Source organism: Lampetra fluviatilis, chromosome 36 (assembly GCF_964198595.1).
Source record: "Lampetra fluviatilis chromosome 36, kcLamFluv1.1, whole genome shotgun sequence".
NCBI classification, from domain to species: Eukaryota; Metazoa; Chordata; class Hyperoartia; order Petromyzontiformes; family Petromyzontidae; genus Lampetra; species Lampetra fluviatilis.
Genome location: NC_136310.1, coordinates 10,645,854 through 10,666,373, shown reverse-complemented (window position 1 = coordinate 10,666,373; position 20,520 = coordinate 10,645,854). Strand labels below are relative to the sequence as shown.

At 50.3% G+C, this 20,520-nt stretch overlaps 1 protein-coding gene across 3 annotated transcripts in view; it reads right to left on the bottom strand.

Annotated features, from left to right (window-relative positions):
- The window catches only part of LOC144945107 (guanine nucleotide-binding protein G(I)/G(S)/G(T) subunit beta-1-like), a 44,855-nt gene extending 30,270 nt beyond the window's left edge, over nucleotides 1–14,585 (bottom strand). Inside the window, exon 1 of one of the 3 annotated variants that reach the window (XM_078873370.1) lies at nucleotides 14,400–14,585. The gene's annotated coding sequence lies outside the window, so the exon portion shown is untranslated. Of the gene's footprint in view, nucleotides 1–4,316; nucleotides 4,601–14,399 lie in introns of those variants that run through there. The other 2 variants (XM_078873368.1, XM_078873369.1) reach the window with 2 other exon arrangements.
- Nucleotides 14,586–20,520: the final 5,935 nt, after the last annotated feature.

Here is a 20,520-nt window from a genome sequence, read left to right as displayed (position 1 = left end):
ATCCGATATCAACCATCAATGATTTTCTTCTCAATGGCTTCTTGCTCATCTAATCCTGATAAACAACATTCACAGATGGTATCAAGCCACTGCCGAGTAATGGCCTGCTATTGACATATCAGTTGTGGGGAATGTTTGAGCATACTTCACCACGCTGGTCCGTGCGGGCTGGTAAAGGGGCGATCCAGGACCGGTTCAGATACTCAAACTCGGTCATTACCTTGTTTATGTTATTGGTTCGTGCTGACGCAAGTGGTATCGGTTCAAATGATGAACCGAAACCACGAAAATTAAGGATATAAAAGTCAGCACGATTAGACCAGGTTAATGATGATAACACTTTTCTTTTTGAAAAAGCCCCCTATAATGTCGGGGGAGGCGGGGTTTCACAAAAACCTTTCACATAACATCTCAGATATTTTTCAAGTGCACCCCCAGTGGCAGCTGTCTCAGTGGGCATAAGGAGACTCATCACAATCAGTCAAAATAAAAGGGGGGAGGGGGTGGGTGGCAATGATTGCTACATGCAAATCGCAATTGAGAAATTAAGATTGTTTGACCGATTTTGCCTCATCTGCTCTTGTACGGGCAGGTCCCACTCCCACCTTGAGGGGAGAAGTGTAGCCGCACAGAGAGCTCTCAAGGGACCTGTCTCGTAAGCCACACTAATCCATGCGTATACCATATTATTCACCCCAATAGCCGCACCAACACCCATGAACCAAATAAACACCAAAACAACCACACTAAAATCTAACTACGTGAATGAAAACAGAATCCGAATGTATTTTTTTTTTCCTGGAGAAAAACCGTTCAGCTGTTATTTGAGAGATGTCCAGTTGGGATAACCAAACCACCTCGTAACCACATTATACATCTGACTGAATGCACCGGCGCATAATCACATCATTACCCTCAACAATCACATCCTACACACTCATTAACCACACGAACAAAAATCATTGTAACCCAAAAACCGTAACCACAACATCAATACATGATAACCAGACTACTCCAGACCCATATCATTAACCACAACAATCTTATCATTTACCACGATAACTACTTCATAGACCACTAACCTAATCATTCAACAAAAACGGACTATACCAAAAAACATACAATTAACCACAAAACACATTAGTTACCACAAACACAATATAAAAAACCCAACATACGATCCCCTAAACCACAATTTCCAATTAACCACAACATTAACATCATTAACCACAATAACCTGCCTACCCCACATCATTAACCATAACCACTTGATTAACGACATTTGTAACCACAATAACTGAACAGGCCAAATCCACCATTAACCAGAAAAACCGGGAAACCCAAGTAACCACATTGTATCCACAGCACCGAATCATTAACTACAACCGGACAATGGCACAACCCCATTAACCACCCCAGCCACCACCAGCAACCACTCCTCCAACCACCACACCCACCACCGGCAACTACCACCGGCAACCACCACCGGCAACCAAGCAACCACCAACACCCCCACCACCAGCAACCACCCGACCCACCCCACCCCCACCAAACACCCCTCCCCCACCCAAACCCCCACCCCCACCAACCCCCCACCCCTCACCACCAACACCCCCACCACCCACCAGCACCCCCATCACCAGCACCCCCATCACCAGCACCCCCATCACCAGCACCCCCATCACCAGCACCCCCATCACCAGCACCCCCATCACCAGCACCCCCATCACCAGCACCCCCATCACCAGCACCCCCATCACCAGCACCCCCATCACCAGCACCCCCATCACCAGCACCCCCATCACCAGCACCCACATCACCAGCACCCACCCCCCACCTACCACCACAAGCACCCACCCCCCACCTACCACCACAAGCAACCACCCCACCCACCACAGCAATCATCAGCAACCACCACACCAGGAATCACCAGCAACCAACTGCCCCAGCCTCCACCACCACCACCACCCACCAACTACCCCAGCCACCACCACCACACCAACCAACTACCCCAGCCACCACAAACACCACCACCAACCAACTACCCGAGCCACCACCACCACCAACCAACTACCCCAGCCAGCACCAACACCACCAGCAACCAACTACCCCAGCCACCACCACGCAACTACCCCAGCCACCACCACCACCACCACCACCCACCAACTAGCCCAGCCACCACCACCAGCCACCACCACCACCAACCAACTACCCCAGCCACCACCACCACCAACCAACTACCCCAGCCACCACCACCACCAACCAACTACCCCAGCCACCACCACCACCACACCAACCAACCACCCCAGCCACCACCAACACCACCACCTCCCCCAACCAACTACCCGAGCCACCACCACCAACCAACCAACCCAGCCTGCACCACCACCACCCACCAACTACCCCAGCCAGCACCAACACCACCAGCAACCAACTACCCCAGCCACCACCACCATCACCACCTCGCAACTTCCCCAGCCACCACCACCACCCACCAACTACCCCAGCCACCACCACCCACCAACTACCTCAGCCACCACCACCACTACCAACCAACTACCCCAGCCACCACTATCAACCAACTACCCCAGCCACCACCACCACCAATCACCCCAGCCACCACCAACCAACTACCCGAGCCACCACCACCACCCACCAACTACCCCACCCCACCACCACCACCATCCACCCCACCCACCACCACCCCACCCACCACACCCACCCCACCCACCACCAACCAACTACCCGAGCCACCACCACCACCACCCACCAACTACCCGAGCCACCACCACCACCCACCAACTACCCGAGCCACCACCACCACCCACCAACTACCCCAGCCACCACCACCCGCAACCACACCACCCCACCACCACTAACCACCCCACCCCCACCAACCACCACCCCACCACCAACCACCACCACACCACCAACCACCACCACCCACCTCACCCACAACCACCAACGACCCCCCTCACCCACAACCACCAACGACCCCCCTCACCCACAACCACCAACGACCCCCCTCACCCACAACCACCAACGACCCCCCTCACCCACAACCACCAACGACCCCCCTCACCCACAACCACCAACGACCCCCCTCACCCACAACCACCAACGACCCCCCTCACCCACAACCACCAACGACCCCCCTCACCCACAACCACCAACCACCCCCGTCACCCACAACCACCAACCACCCCACCCACCACCAACCACCCCACCCACCACCAACCACCCCACCCACCACCAACCACCCCACCCACCACCAACCACCCCACCCACCACCAACCACCCCACCCACCACCAACCACCCCACCCACCACCAACCACCCCACCCACCACAAACCACCCCACCCACCACAAACCACCCCACCCACCACAAACCACCCCACCCACCACCCCACCCACCACCAACCACCCCACTCACCAGCAACCATCCCACCCACCCACAACCACCACCAACCACCCCATCCACCACCACCAACAACCACCCCATCCACCACCACCAACAACCACCAACCACCCCCACCACCAACCACCCCACCCACCACCAATCACCTCACCCACCACCACCAACCACCCCACCCTCCACCACCAACCACCCCACCCTCCACCAACCACCCCACCCTCCACCAACCACCCCACCCACCACCAACCACCCCACCCACCACCAACCACCCCACCCACCACCAATCACCCCACCCCCACCACCAACCACCCCACCCCCACCACCAACCACCCCACCCCCACCACCAACCACCCACCACCACCAACCACCCCACCCACCACCACCAACCACCCCACCCACCACCACCAACCACCCCACCCACCACCACCAACCACCCCACCCACCACCACCAACCACCCCACCCACCACCACCAACCACCCCATCCACCACCACCAACCACCCCACCCACCACCACCAACCACCCCACCCACCACCACCAACCACCCCACCCACCACCACCACCCACCCCACCCACCACCACCAACCACCCCACCCACCCACCAACCACCCAACCAACCAACCACCCCACCTACCACCACCACCCCACCACCCACCATCACCACCCCACCCACCAACCACCCCACGCAACACCAACAACCACCCCACCCACCACCAACCAACCACCCCACCCACCACCAACCAACCACCCCACCCACCACCAACCAACCACCCCACCCACCACCAACCAACCACCCCACCCACCACCAACCAACCACCCCCACCAGCAGCAACCAACCACCCACCACAATAACCGGACGACCCCATCCACCCCCACCCCGTAGCCGCGCATCCTCCGCTCACCGCCGCTCCGCCGCGTCGCCTCCCGCGTCCCTCCCACTCGGCCGCCGCTCTCGCTCTCCCGCCGAGGTGAACAGCAGCAGCAGCAGTGTGGCCGCTCGCGGGGCTCATGGCGCGGGGCTGCGCGCCGCGTCCGCCATGTCAAACGCGACGGCGAAGAAGACGACGAGGGGGATGATTGGGAAGAGGCGGATGATGATGAGCGGAGACGATGACGAGGAGCAGGGAGGACGACGAGGAAGATGGAGCCCGCTTACATTTCCCAGCGCGGATGGGCAGGCGCGCCGCGCCCATTGGCCCACGCAGTCACAGGCGGGCGTGAGCGCCGACACGAAGCCCCGCGCCCATTGGCCCGCCGGCGAGCACGTGACGGGCTCGCGGCCAACGGGCGCGGAAAGGCGCGCCCCGATGGGCCCCCTTTAGCGCTTATCCGCTGTGGGGAATGTAGAGGCCGCGCTCCATCACCCCACCACCACCCCCCCGTGTGTTGAACCGTGTGTGTGTGTCTTGTATCCGTGTCTTGTTCATGTGTCTGTCTGTGTCTGTCTGTCTCTCTTGTTCATGTGTCTCTCTTGTTCATGTGTCTCTCTTGTTCATGTGTCTGTCTTGTTCATGTGTCTGTCTTGTTCATGTGTCTGTCTTGTTCATGTGTCTGTCTTGTTCATGTGTCTGTCCGTGTCTTGTTCATGTGTCCGTCTGTGTCTCTTGTTCATGTGTCTGTGTCTTGTTCATGTGTCTGTCTGTCTTGTTCATGTGTCCGTCTGTCTCTTGTTCATGTGTCTGTGTCTTGTTCATGTGTCCGTCTGTCTCTTGTTCATGTGTCTGTCTGTGTCTTGTTCATGTGTCTCTGTCTGTGTCTTGTTCATGTTTCTCTGTCTGTCTTGTTCATGTGTCTGTCTTGTTCATGTGTCTCTGTCTGTGTCTTGTTCATGTGTCTCTGTCTGTGTCTTGTTCATGTGTCTGTCTGTGTCTTGTTCATGTGTCTCTGTCTGTGTCTTGTTAATGTGTCTCTGTCTGTGTCTTGTTCATGTGTCTCTGTCTGTGTCTTGTTCATGTGTCTCTGTCTGTGTCTTGTTCATGTGTCTGTCTTGTTCATGTGTCTGTCTGTGTCTTGTTCATGTGTCTGTCTGTCTTGTTCATGTGTCTGTCTGTGTCTTGTTCATGTGTCTGTCTGTGTCTTGTTCATGTGTCTGTCTGTGTCTTGTTCATGTGTCTGTCTGTGTCTTGTTCATGTGTCTGTCTGTGTCTTGTTCATGTGTCTGTCTGTGTCTTGTTCATGTGTCTGTCTGTGTCTTGTTCATGTGTCTGTCTGTGTCTTGTTCATGTGTCTGTCTGTGTCTTGTTCATGTGTCTGTCTGTGTCTTGTTCATGTGTCTGTCTGTGTCTTGTTCATGTGTCTGTCTGTGTCTTGTTCATGTGTCTGTCTGTGTCTTGTTCATGTGTCTGTCTGTGTCTTGTTCATGTGTCTGTCTGTGTCTTGTTCATGTGTCTGTCTGTGTCTTGTTCATGTGTCTGTCTGTGTCTTGTTCATGTGTCTGTGTGCGTCTTGTTCATGTGTCTCTGTCTTGTACGTGTCTTGTATCTGTGCGTGTACTGGGCTTCTCCTAGGTCGACTCGGCCTCAAACGAGTACCTGGTGTGGTGTAAACATCGCCACTGGGGAGACAAAATCGGCCAGGCGTGGTGTTGGCCACCCACCCCCTCGTGTGCTGTGGCGGCCTTCATAGGTGCTCGCTAACAGCACTTACCCCGGCAGACTGTTAGGGCTATACAGGGGATCTTTGTCTTGTGTGAGAGATGTAGGGTCTAACCCGACCATCAAAACGAAGAGGACACTTGGATCTCCAGTATTAGTCACGCACACCCAGTCACTGTACTACCTACCTTTTGAGTTCCTATACAGATAGATATGGCGACTGCCTAGGGAGGACTTCATCCAGCAGTGGATTATGGCTGTCGATGACATACGCATGAATCACTAATACATCTATAGTAGTCACTAAAGCAGGCACGACGGTGGCGAGATGTTAACTCCCTCGCCTGGTATACAGGATGTCGTGGGTTTGATCCCAACCCTAACAGCTGTATATTTAGGGTTTGGATGTTCTCTCCGTGGTCCAGTGGATTTTCCCCTCCACATTTAGAAATATGCACTTAAGAGTATCTGGCTGCTATACATTTCCACATGATAAGCCATTTGTGGTCAGGTCGCTTTTGAAACAGAGCGAAATAGCTCAGTGAACGTTAGCTGGTAAAATAAAAGATAGTTCAGTTTACTAGGTATTAAAATATCCAGTCTCACGTCTCTCGGCTCCTCGCCTTCAGCAACCCACACTGACCAGTATAGCGAAGGATGGTCAAACAGCCCCCATGATCGACAGTGCGAGGAAGCCTTCATCCAGCAGTGGACTGATAAATGGCTGCTGTGCATGCAGTGTGATTACACACATGGTGCGATTGCACACACAGCCTATTCGCTATACAGGTAGTCTTATCTCCAGATAGTATTGATTCAATCGCACACATTAGGTGGATCGGTAGCGCAGTAGTTAGCACACTGCACTGTGAAACCGACGAACCCCAGTTTGATTCCCAGCCATGGCGAACACGAGTGGCAAGCAAGGTCTGCACCGGTCCTGGTTCTCCCTTCAACCCGCACTGACCAACGGGGAGAAGTATGGTCAAACCCCCATGAACGATAGGGTGTGAAGAGGCCCTCATCCAGCAGTCGACTTACATGAACTATTCACAAAATTATCGAAGACAACTCTACACATATACCCATAGTGTATAATCACACAGTCTGTACGACATACGATCCACAGTCACTTTAGTCAACCAGGGGTAGAGCGAGAGGCTCACAATCGTATGGTTGCAAGTTCAAATCCTTGTTACGGGTTAACTCGTCCCATACTCATTCCAAGGGTGGTAACTGTTTGGGGAAGTCAAGTGGTTGTCCTATGGATACTCGTTCACTATTGTGCAGTCCACTTTACATACACACATACCCATATTATTCCACTTATACATTAGCTATACAATGACAAGACAGACAAATACTATATTCACTGTACCATCAGATACAGTTACTACCCTATGGATTCACGTCACCAGTCTACAATATTTCATAGTTCACACTGTACACCACATGCCTTCAAGACAGAAAACAATACCAAGCGCTCTTGCCAATAAAGGACACTCAAATAACATCTGCCAACCCATCAGCATTTTTTTACCATTCCCGACTGCTGATGAGCTTCTACAGCACGAAACCAGCCCAGTGTCTACTTAATTGTCGTTGGTTAAATAATACAAGCCTGGAAATACCATAGACCGATGGGACTTAGAATGATATGTTATATTCGTGTGGCTTTGCACAAACAAATGCGATGCAATCACGCAACCAACTCGCTTGGGGACCAGGTGTAGGCAGATGTGTGAAAAGGTCAGATATGGGAACATCAATCAAATATGACAGTCGGAGCATCGTGTACACACAGGTGACAGGGCAAATAAAGCGCAAGTTTCTCCGAACACGGTGAAACGCGCCGACGTGATTTAAAGTCAAACGAATGTACACGAGATTAAGAACACGTGACCGTATGTGACGGAGGTCCCATTTGTGGACGTCTACACTGAGCAACACCAAAACACACAGTGCACTGGTGTGCAGGAAAGGGGGGGGTTTAATTGGCCATGGCGGTGATGTGTGATGTACTGGACATCAATGCAGATTGTATCGCTTCACACCACGACAAAATCCATAAGTTCACGTGACTGTAGACCAGGGTTGGGAAACCTTGTCTTTAACCGAGAGCTTAATATGACTTTTGGGGTTTTTAAACTCGTTTGGCGAGCCACACATTAACCGACAGGTAAGCAAGATCCATATGTATTCACTGTCCTCCCAAACACCTGAAAGACGGCAGAGTATGGTACCGAGTGTGCCAAAATAATAAACTGCTTTCAGGTTTAAAATGCTCCCCCCCCCTCTCGTACCCGGTTCGTACAGCTGAGAAGATGCTTGCAGCCAAGGATAAATATCGGTTGCGGGGCCTTGTGAAGTGGTCGGCCTAATGTGGCCATGGGCCCTGTGAAATGATGCTGTGGGCAGGAGGCCCCCTAGTCCTGCTATCACCTTGATTTAGTCACAACGAACGCTCGGATGAATAGTTAAGTCGCTTAAACAACCAATATCTGTAATTCATTGGATGGTTGATTATTTTAGGCCCTTTAAAAACAGTGGCCACGCCCCACACCCACCGTCCCGAAGGCAGGCAACCCCCTACAAGCCACGCCCAGCGCGATGCGGCTGACAGCGATTTTGACGTTACCAAGCCCCCGCCCATCACCTCTCGTCCACACGTGGGAAGAGGCGATTCACATGAATTATTAAAGTCGGCGGAGCCGAGCGCTCGTCACAAAGCCTATAGAACCACACCACACACCGTATTGGCTGAAAGGCCCCCCCCCTGCTCCCGTGTTCGTAAAGGGTTCTAGCTACCCCACAAATGCTAGGAAACCCAGTGGCATTTATTTCACAGGCCACACTGTGGCCGAGGACCCAAAGTCTAAACCAGTAAGTTTGTTCACAGAGGCCCAATGCTATTGGCAAACATCACTCTAGAATGGCCACAGGCTGATGCTTATTTTGTTTGCGGTGAGATAACCCTCGTGTATCAACCACACTTCTCCATGCCAATGCTTAACCTTCGTAAACATTACATAGTTTGTAAATTCAGTCGGCATCACAGGAAAAACATTCAAGTCCGACTCAAGCAAAGCCGGAAGTCGGAGCAAGTCGGAAAGGTTACCAAAATTAGATAAAAGTGAAGACTACTGTCCCTACAACTACGTGGTAAGAAAAACAATGTTACTTACTGCGGTCCGTAACCATACCCCCAAACCCCGAAGCCATAACCCAAACGTTAACCCACGCCATCATTATCACCAGCCATGACCAATCCACTGCTAGATGATGACCTCAAGGTCACCCGCACCTCTCACGACCTTGCGAAACAACAATCCACATGCAGGTGAACTGATCTCATCGCTCCATCTCCTTTGGTGGATGTCCTCCCAAATGCTTTCCAATGCTTGGCCATAACCCCCTAACATACACAAACTAAAGAGGGGTGGACAATCCTTCAGATTTCATCAACTGACACCCAAGGCAGGTCTGCGATTGGACGGAAAAATGGCCGAGGATTGGATAGAACTCTTGAGGGAGAGTGGTGCCAAATATTCAGTTTTTTCCCCTACATTTGCCGCTCTGGTCATCAATTAAAAAAAAAACTACCTGAACAGTGGTAGTGCGCAAATTAACCTTCGAGTGGTAGGCTATGCGCACTCGCAATTATAAAGTTATATACTTATCTGTTGTGTGTAATTCTGTGTACATGTTGTTGGACACCACATGCTCTACATTCATTTAAACGTTTCACAAATGCAACAAAATAAACTCTTTAAATGCATCATAACATCTCTTTCGCATGATACAGCCAGTGAATCTCAGCTTTGTAACCTCTGCTTCATGGCGATGGGAACTCGGATTACATCACACAACACATGTGCAGTGCTTTTTAAAATGTTGTTCAACATTTACTTGCAATTATTTAGTCAAGTTAATCACGTGCAAATGTCATTTTACGTCCGCAATGATCAATTAGTTTCAGTACACCCCAAATAACCGGAAAGGTTTTCCCCAATTAGTCTCTTTGAGAGGTTTTACTGCAGGTTTGATTTGTTCACACCACAGCAGATTATATTTACACAATCTCATCTGACCTGTCAAGGAATGGCTGGACCATATTCCCAATCTACTAAAGGAGGCGTTCAAGAAGCATGGTTTTCCTTTCCGTACCATACCCTTCTTTAACTCCAATCAATTGTGATTCCTAGTTTAACACGCAAGCTTTCGCGACCAATATCATCCATAAGGTGTTTTGTTAGATTTCGTAAATATAACTGTGTCGTTAAACCCGCCACTACCCAACACAGCCAATTAGTAATGTTGTAAATGTTGTGGATTTGCTCTCCAACACACCGGTGTGCTATACTAGTAACGAATTGGCACGTTATGCTTACGTGACAACCCTTACTTATTGGCTGCGACTCCTATACAAACGACAAATACAGTATGGGGCCATCCATTTAGTACGTACGCAAAAATCTGTCAAGACCTGACCCCTCCCCACACCCGGCTGATATTTAATCCACGCAAGAAACGATCAAGGATTCATAATATGAACGTGTTTAAGCAACAGATAGTCCACCGCCGGATTATCTAACTCATTTGAAGGCCAATGCAGACAAATTATTATCGAAGCTTTCCACCCTCCGCCCCCCGTTTCCTATGCGTACGTACATTGTCAGTAGACCCCCACACGCAAGCGTACGCATTTGGGTTAACCCCCTCCATGCGTACGTATTAAATGGATGGCCCCTATGGCCAAAGTTGGAACACTGTTGCCATCTAGGGTGGAGCACACTCAGTTCCTAACCTCGCTGTACCTGATATGTTTCAATGTCTAACAGTTTGGCTTGAAAGTTAAGTCGATTTTGTTTAAATAAGATGAGAACTCCATTGATGATCCAACACTCACCGAGTCAATCGTCTTGTCACGGCCAGTCGCACCCTTTGCACACCACTCTATCCATATCGTGGTTAGCGCGTTCCTATGAACTTTATTCGTTAATTTCTGAAGAAATGCATAAACGCTTTATCCATTACAACTATGATAGTGCTGCTTGTTTCTGGCCGTTTGACGTTTTGGACCTATGCTCAGCAACCGTTTAAAAAAACAAGTGTAGTGTATAGCGATGTCACCACTGTAAAGTCTGCAGATTCATATCCTCAGGATTATGCATTTCAATCCACGGTACTATAAACACCACCTGTAGATAGTTTACAGATGACCACACGAGTACTGTAAGACTCGCACATAGATTCTATAACCGTTCACACAGTGGATTCCGCAGATTGACATCAACGTTAATTATTACATGGATTCATAACAGAAGTTTTTTTGGGGGGTTAGATCGCGTAAATATAAATGTGTCGTTAAAACCGCCACCACCCGACACAGCCAATTTGTTACTAGTACAGCACACCGGTGTTGGAGAGTAATTCCACAACATTTACAATTCGAGTACGACGTTTCGCCAGTAATTACAACTAGCATCATCAGGCGACAGCCAGATTTAATATGCGGATTTACCATCCAACACACCGGAATTGCTGTACTAGTAAGGAACTGTTACGTGACAACCCTTACTAATTGGCTGTGTCGGGTGGTGGCAGGTTTAACGACACATTTATATTTAAGCTATCCAACCCCAAAAAACCTCTATTGTGGATAACATTGGTCCCGAAAGCCCACTACGTGTTAATAAACTACGTGGATTCACACTGCAGCTTCTGTAATGTGTGTAACAACGATCGCTCTATAAACTAGCGACCACGCCCGAGATTGCTTTTAAATCACCTCAACCGCTTCATTATCACCGCGGTTACCATTGCAGTTAAGGGTAACGTAGCAGGGTTACAAGGAGTGAGCAAAGGGATGCCAAGGGGAAGTGACGCGGGATATCGAAGAGACAAATAAAGTGGGGGGCATGGCTGCTAATCAGCGGCTACGAGTGGCTGGAGGGGGTTTAAAGGTGGTTAAAATAGCTAGAGGTAACTTGATTGTAACGAGGTAATAAATAGTAACGAGCGGGGGTAACGCGTGCTCGTGACGGGAGCTAAAACCTGGCTTAACAAAAAGGGTATCGTTTCATATCTGCCAACACACATGCGGCGTATCACGTATTCTGTAGAGGGAAATGAGTCTTCAGGTCCATACGGCATACATCCGTTTAGATCCAGCCAACAACATTCGGGCTTGGCTATGTTTGTGTTTCGCCCTTGTGATGGGACTTTGTAGGATGAACGCTGAGATGTATAATGGGCACAGGGTGGCCAATAAGGTCTGAATTGTTCCGTGATAAGGTATGGCACTGAGAAGGGGTTGACAGGTATGGTAGTGAGACACTGGGTAGAGACACTGCGTGGTGAGACACTGGGTAGTGAGACACTGAGTAGCGAGACACTGGGTAGCGAGACACTGGGTAGCGAGACACTGGGTGGCGAGACACTGGGTGGCGAGACACTGGGTGGCGAGACACTGGGTGGCGAGACACTGGGTGGCGAGACACTGGGTGGCGAGACACTGGGTGGCGAGACACTGGGTGGCGAGACACTGGGTGGCGAGACACGGGGTGGCGAGACACGGGGTGGCGAGACACGGGGTGGCGAGACACTGAGTGGCGAGACACTGGGTAGAGAGACACTGGGTGGAGAGACACTGGGTGGAGAGACACTGGGTGGAGAGACACTGGGTGGAGAGACACTGGGTGGAGAGACACGGGGTGGCGAGACACGGGGTGGCGAGACACGGGGTGGCGAGACACGGGGTGGCGAGACACGGGGTGGCGAGACACGGGGTGGCGAGACACGGGGTGGCGAGACACGGGGTGGCGAGACACGGGGTAGAGAGACACGGGGTAGAGAGACACTGGGTGGCGAGGCACGGGGTGGCGAGGCACGGGGTGGCGAGACACGGGGTAGCGAGACACGGGGTAGCGAGACACGGGGTAGCGAGACACAAGGTGGCGAGACACTGGGTGGCGAGACACTGGGTAGCGAGACACTGGGTAGAGAGACACTGGGTGGCGAGGCACGGGGTGGCGAGGCACGGGGTGGCGAGACACGGGGTAGCGAGACACGGGGTAGCGAGACACGGGGTAGCGAGACACAAGGTGGTGAGACACTGGGTGGTGAGACACTGGGTAGTGAGACACTTGGTAGTGAGACACGGGGTAGTGAGACACGGGGTAGTGAGACACTGGGTAGCGAGACACTGCTAGTGAGACACTGCTAGTGAGACACTGCTAGTGAGACACTGGGTGGTGAGACACTGGGTAGAGAGACACTGGGTAGAGAGACACTGGGTAGAGAGACACTGGGTGGTGAGACACTGGGTGGTGAGACACTGGGTGGTGAGACACTGGGTGGTGAGACACTGGGTGGTGAGACACTGGGTGGTGAGACACTGGGTGGTGAGACACTGGGTAGAGAGACACTGGGTAGAGAGACACTGGGTAGAGAGACACTGGGTAGAGAGACACTGGGTAGAGAGACACTGGGTAGAGAGACACTGCTAGTGAGACACTGAGTAGAGAGACACTGGGTAGTGAGACACTGGTGGTGAGACACTGGGTAGAGAGACACTGGGTGGTGAGACACTGGGTGGTGAGACACTGGGTAGAGAGACACTGGGTAGAGAGACACTGGGTAGAGAGACACTGGGTAGAGAGACACTGGGTGGTGAGACACTGGGTAGTGAGACACTGGGTAGTGAGACACTGGGTAGTGAGACACTGGTGGTGAGACACTGGGTAGCGAGACACTGGGTAGTGAGACACTGTTCGTGAGACACTGGGTGGTGAGACACTGGGTGGTGAGACACTGGGTGGTGAGACACTGGGTGGTGAGACACTGGTACAGAGACACTGGGTAGGTAAGACACTTGGTCGTACATAGCCGTCCACCCACACGGCATTCTCGTGTACAGGGAAATGGAGTTCAGGCCCAAACGGCGTACAGCCGCTTCAATACGGGCCAAGAAAATGTTTAAACTATTTGTTTGTGTTCCTCCCTTGCGATGGGACTTTGTCGGATGAACGTTGAGATTGATACCGGGCACGGAGTGACCAATAAAGGTCTGAAGTAAGGTCGGGCACCGACAAGGGGGTTGACGGGCTCTGCAGTAGCGGCACACGGTAACGAGCGCGAACGCAAGGCCGAACGAAGGCGCAGTGACGGAGACCACCGTCGAGATAACCGCACGGGTATCGAGGTAACGAAACGGTAACATCAGGAAGGATGGTGGTGGGTGGGAGGTAGGTAACGAGGTAATGGAGGAGAGTAGATAACGCGAGTGTGTGAGGGAGCGGCGAGACGTGAGGCACCACGGGGGTAGCGAGGGGGGGTAATGAAGGGCGAGCGGGCCGGGGTCGGAGACACCTCGCCCGCTCAACTCACCCCGCGCTGCCGTGGCCGCGCGCCTGCCACGTTCCCCTGTCTCCGCGTCCCTCCGTCCTTCTTCCTCCTCCTCCTCTGGCGTCGTCGTTCTCGTCGTCGTCGTCTCCTCCGCCGCCTCCGCCTCCTCGCCGCCTTCCCCTCAGCGCGAACGTGAACCGCGGAAAAAGGCAACGCGCGGGGGGCCCCTCCTTCCACTACTTCCCCTCCCCCCCCTTTCGCAATTCCTAGACCGCTTGCGCGCCGGCCCTCGCGTTCATTGGTCGGCGCGCGCCACGTGACGCTGATGTTAGTGACGTTGCATTGGTCGGACGCGACCGACCCGGTCCGCCGTGGCCAATCGCAGGGGCTCTTCGCGCCTAAGCGCTGTACGGAATCCAACGCGACAATTAATCAGAGGCTCCGCCCAACGGGTGGGCAATTCGAATATGAGAAATGCCCCCAGGGCAAATGGGTGCGTGACGTGGCTCATTTGATTGCATTGCGGTTCCGAGGGTCGTGACGCCTCTAGGGTGATTACTGTTTATAAAGCTGAGCCCCCCCCCCCGCCGCCGCCCTGTGTTTGTGTGGGGCCGAGCCCGTGCGGAGCAACCCCGTAGCGACACGGGGGTGGGGTGGGGTGGGGAGGGGCCCCGTTGTTGCCACGGAGACGGGTGCGGTTTCAGGGCGAATCACGCAGGCCTGGATCGATTAATCGCTTTAATAAATATAATCGAGTTACATGACGAAGTCAAACTGATTATAATCGTGAAAGAAATCGATGATCTTTTTTAAATATTCTTGAGCCCAACGCGAGGCCTCTCTCCTCGATTCCCCCCACAGTCCCCTCCCCTCGGGCCCCCTGACCTCAACAGATTCTGTCGATTTAAGTTTTACGACAGATGAGCAATGCCTCTGTTGTAGCATTGTCTGCCCTCTCCTCGTGAAAGAGAATCCTTTGACATAAACACATCAGAGAGTATAAAGGAAAAGTCTCGGAATGCCCCATTGTTCACATCACCCCACCTCCATACCGTGTCAACCCACACGATTTACCCCGTAGTCTTGTACAGCGAAATTGAGTTTTCAGGTCCATACAGGGGTACAGCCGTTTCATTACGGAAACAACATTTATTTTGTCTATTTGTGTTTCTCTCTTGTGATGGGACTTTGTAGGATAAGCGTTGAGATGTATAAGAGGCACGGGTGACCAATAAGGTCTGAATTGGTCTATAATAAGGTAAGGGGTTGACACCGATAAGGGGTATGGTAGTGAACCACTGGTACATAGACACTGGTAGTTAGTGGGTAGTGAGACACTGGTAGTGAAACACTGGTACAGAGACACTGCTAGTGAGACATTGATACACTGGGTAGTGCATACCTGTCAACTCATACGGTTTACCCCGTATTCTTGTATAGAGACACTAGCAGAAGTACCCGGCGTTGCCCGGGTGAAAAATATATTTGTTAATAACCTTACATATATACACAGATGGGCTGCTACCCCTGCCCCCCCCCAGCCACGATCTCCTCGGCCGCTGTGCAGTAATATGTACGGCCTATAGTGTGGTGGGGTGTCGAGGCCTAGTACCGTGCAGAACCTCCGGCCTCGCCTAAATTGCCCACCCGGCTGAGGCTGGGCACTGGGGCCGTTCCCCCCCCCCCCCCCCGCGCTACAATAATACTGTCTAATCGCTATAATTTTATTATCTACCGACCCTATAATAGTAATTGCACACATTGGGGTGGGGGGGGGAGTGAAGAGGACGTGAAACTTTGATGAATTTACCTCAGAGTCGCGTGTTAATGCATGCGTATATTTTTAACGGGAATTAAAAATGGCGTCCACCCCGCAGCGAATGCGTCGCTACCCGTTGCCAGGGGCAACCGCCGTGGAAAACCAAACGGACCAATCGTGTCTCGCAAATCCCTCACATTTCGTCCAATGAAACTGCGTATGGTCCGGCGACACACAGACAGACAGACACACACACAGACAGACAGACAGATTTGCGATTTTATATATATAGATGTAATTGTCAGGTCCATACGGCATACAGCCCGTTTCAATATGGGCAAGAAAATATATGTTCTCTGTGTCTCTCCCTTGCGATAGGACTTTGTAGGACGAGCGTTGAGATTTATAAGGGCACGGGGTGACCAATAAAGTCTTAATTGGTCTGCCACAAGGTAGGCACTGATAAGGGGTTGACAAATATGCACTTCTTTCTCTTCATACACCAACCCGAAAAATGCTCGTGAAAGTCATCCTCCATACTTCTCGTTTAGTCCCATATCTGAACTCGATTTATCGCATAAACTATCATCAATTAAGACATCGTCGTCATCATCATCCCCGGGAGAAGACGAGTCACCTGGATTTGCATGTGTGGCTGTGGCAGATCTTACTTATAAACCCCTCACACTTTTTCAACCTCTCACTTATCAAAGGTACATTTCCGATCGAGTGGAAACCCGCTCTTATTCACCCGGTATATAAAAATGGCTTCAAAGAAGACCCTAATAATAATAGACCAATCTCTATTCTTTCACCAGTTGCTAAAATATTCAAAAAAATACTTAAATCGCAAATAAACTGCTACAACAAAAGTAACAATCTCCTTCACAGACCACTGTCTGGTTTTTGAGAGAATCACTGCACTACCACAGCAATGGTGGATGTTATTACACGTTATCTTCAGTAACCTGGATAAAGGCCACTACTGCTTTGCTCAACTTGTCAAAAGCCTTTGACACTGTTGGCCATGATATTCTACCCACAATCATTTTAGACAGTGCAGTAAAATGGTTGAAGGGCTACCTCTCAGACCGTTGTTAATGGGTACATCGTGATACTATCTCATCCATAAAATAGCCAAGGGTGTTCCATAATTGGTTCTTTCGGTATTTTATACCTACGTGACTTTACTGAAAGAACCAAAGAGTATGGATCCCTGCAGTCACGAAAACTTCAAATCTAGATTGGTGTTCCGTAAGATTCCGTGCTGTGTCCCATTCTGTTCTGTTCTCATTATATTTAGACAATTAAATAGCTTTGCTGATGACACTGTCATGCTAGTGTAGTGTCAATAATTCGGAGACGAGGGTTTGTAGAGGCACCTTCTTTATTGCACACACACTATCTCGCCTGCACACACTCCACAGTCGCTAGCCTATACACAACGCTAGCCTCTAAAACCGACGGCGCTGACTGAGACAGCCAACAACTATCTAGCAGCGCAATATCGAGCGAAGATGGCAGCGACGATGGCGACGAGACGATAGCAACGACGAGACGATCCAATCCCAAACCGGCAGCCTTAAGCTCCCGCTCTCGGCCCCTTTTATGCTACCAGCCTCCCTACTCGAACCCACTAGCAGGTTCCAGGGGCTTCCAGATGGGGCCCTCCATGACCCTTGCCCCAGTTCCTCCGCCCTGCCAACACAGCCGTGTATATGCTCGCTGGCGTGTGTACTGTTTGTTCACCACAGTTGCTGCGGCTGGTCACCAGCCGGCGCTATTACACTACACTAGTATCTAGTAAATATTCTAAATAAGTCAAAGAGAATCTCCAACACGGTTTTGGTCTAACTCAACATCAATTTGCATGGCTAAATTACTCCTAAATCTTAGAAAAATTAAGTTCATGGTGTTTTCCTCAAACAAAAATCCAGTTTCATTCTCTTCACCTATTACTGATATCAGAAACAACATACTTGAACAAACGGAGTGCTTAAAATACTTGGGTTTGCTAATCGGTTCAAAACGTACATTCCAATCCCATATTGATCATATCTCGATAAAAATCAAATCCAAATTTGAATTTTTATATACAAACACATTTTTTTCCATTCGACTACGCCTGAAAATTAATTAAGCTATCATTCTACCACTGTTTAGCTACGGTGATGCTTCTTACAGATCAGCTACTAATGAATCACTCAATAGACTAAACCCGCTTTAGTATTCTGCTCCTCGATTTGCACTGGATGTACAGTACCGAACCTACCATCGTGACCTCTACTTAAAATCCAATCTCACATCATTTGATGCAAGAAGACATCTACTTTGGGCCCTATTCATCCATAACATCCTTATTGGCAAATCTGCGCTATACTTAGCTAATTCATGAACTCCATTGTCAAATACAAGAAACCTAAGACTCCATCTAATTGCCTTTTAACCATTCCAAGAATTGGAATTGGTGACAAAGGCTTTGCCTTTGCAGCACCGAGGTTTTGAAACAACCTTGTTTCCTCCCTCAACATCATAAATCTTCCTTCAAAAATTATTTTGCAGCAGAAGATTAGTGCTGGATACAGCCACATTTGCAAATGTGATTTGTAAATGTAATCCTTAATGTATCGCGAGTTCAATTTTCATGTACAATTTGTATGGAGGGACTCTGCAGTGTTGTCTTGGTGTGGTCTGGGAATGTTTTTGCTGTTGTTTTACTGCCTTTTCGAAGCTTGAGAACTGATGATGCAATTTGAACTTATATATTTTTTTTATTTAAGGGGCGCAACGGTGGTATGATGTCATCTTTCTCTCCTGGTGTACAGGAGGTCGGGGGCTCGATTCCGACACTGACGCCTGTACATTTGGAGTTTGCATGTTCTCCCCGTGGACGTGTGGTCACTTATAAAAATAAGTGAATACCTCAGTGGGCTTTGCTTGGTGGGATGGGGATGGTTTAGTTTTATTTGTATGTGGTTTGGTGGTTTGTTTACCTTTCTTGTACTTTGCACCACTCTCAGGTTTTTTTCCTGTTTGTTGTTGTGAAGTTCTTACCCTCCCCTACTGGACATCTGTGAAAAAGAGCTTTATAGCACATCGGATTCCTCCAGTATAAATAAATATTCTGAAAAAAAAGATATGTTATATACAAGTATTCTTTACACATCCCCTCAGCCATGCAACCTACTTGGGAGTGCATCATATCAGCAGCATAGATTCAGTACAGTACAAGGCAACACTCGATATTCAGTATATCATCAGCAGTCAGGCTAGCTTCAATCAACGCTGGTGGAACCGACAGATGTTACATATTAAAACTCCACACATTCGTCAATAACACCACTGTGGGTGGACTTAAAATGAAGACATAATAGGATACGCTCAGGATAATGCTCTTTCTTCATTTTATTTATTTTCCACGGAGAAGGGCATTGCCCGCAGTTGGAATGTTGGGAATTAATATCCTGGTTGGGAGGTTGACTCAGCCCATCACCATACCCCGCGGGGTCGATAAGATGGACACCAATTTGTGGTTTATCTTGTGGATAGACTTGCGCCCCTGCCGTCGGAACGTGGAGTTTCCACTACTGGCTCCGGACTGTATAGGGCTGAGCAGCGTCTCAATGCTAATTGAAGCAGAACTCACTTGGACTTTGTAAATAGGATGTAATAATACTAATGTCAACTTGTAACACGCCAGACAGAGAGGACGACTCAGGAGCGCGTGGAACTGCAGACGGTAGCAGCCACACGGTCAGCCGGTGCGAAGAACATTTCCCCAAGCTCTGCGATCCTCTATATATTCATGTTATGCACGGTATGTTGGATTTCTTATGGTAGCGTATGTAGCCGACCGTTCGCTACTCGGTGTTATCAGACATGTATTTCGCACAACCCGAAACGTGTAACCGATGAGCACCCTGTGACGCACGGTGGCCGCCCAATCCAATCCCCGCCGAGGCTGAAAATCGATCATGGGACCTTTTTGCCAGTATCAAAGTATTAAAAGTAAGAATAGGTTTCAACCTTTTTGGCAATACAACAGATGTATTGCCAAAAACACCAAATAGACCATAACGAAGGCTGTTTCTGGTGTAGGCCAATCAGTTACAAAGACCATGTATATATTATCAAAGCGTGTTTGTTTGCACATAACTGTCAACCCATACGGTTTAGCCGTATTCTTGTACAGGGGAATTGAGCTTTCAGGTCCATACGGCGTACAGCCGTTTCAATACAAACATTTTGTGTCTATTTGTTTGTGTTTCTCATCCCTTGTGATGGGACTTTGCAGGATGAACGTTGAGATGTATAAGGGGCACGGGGTGACCAATAGGGTCTGAATTGGTCTGTGATAAGTTAGGGCACTCATAAGGGGTTGACAGGTATGGTATACACTATACA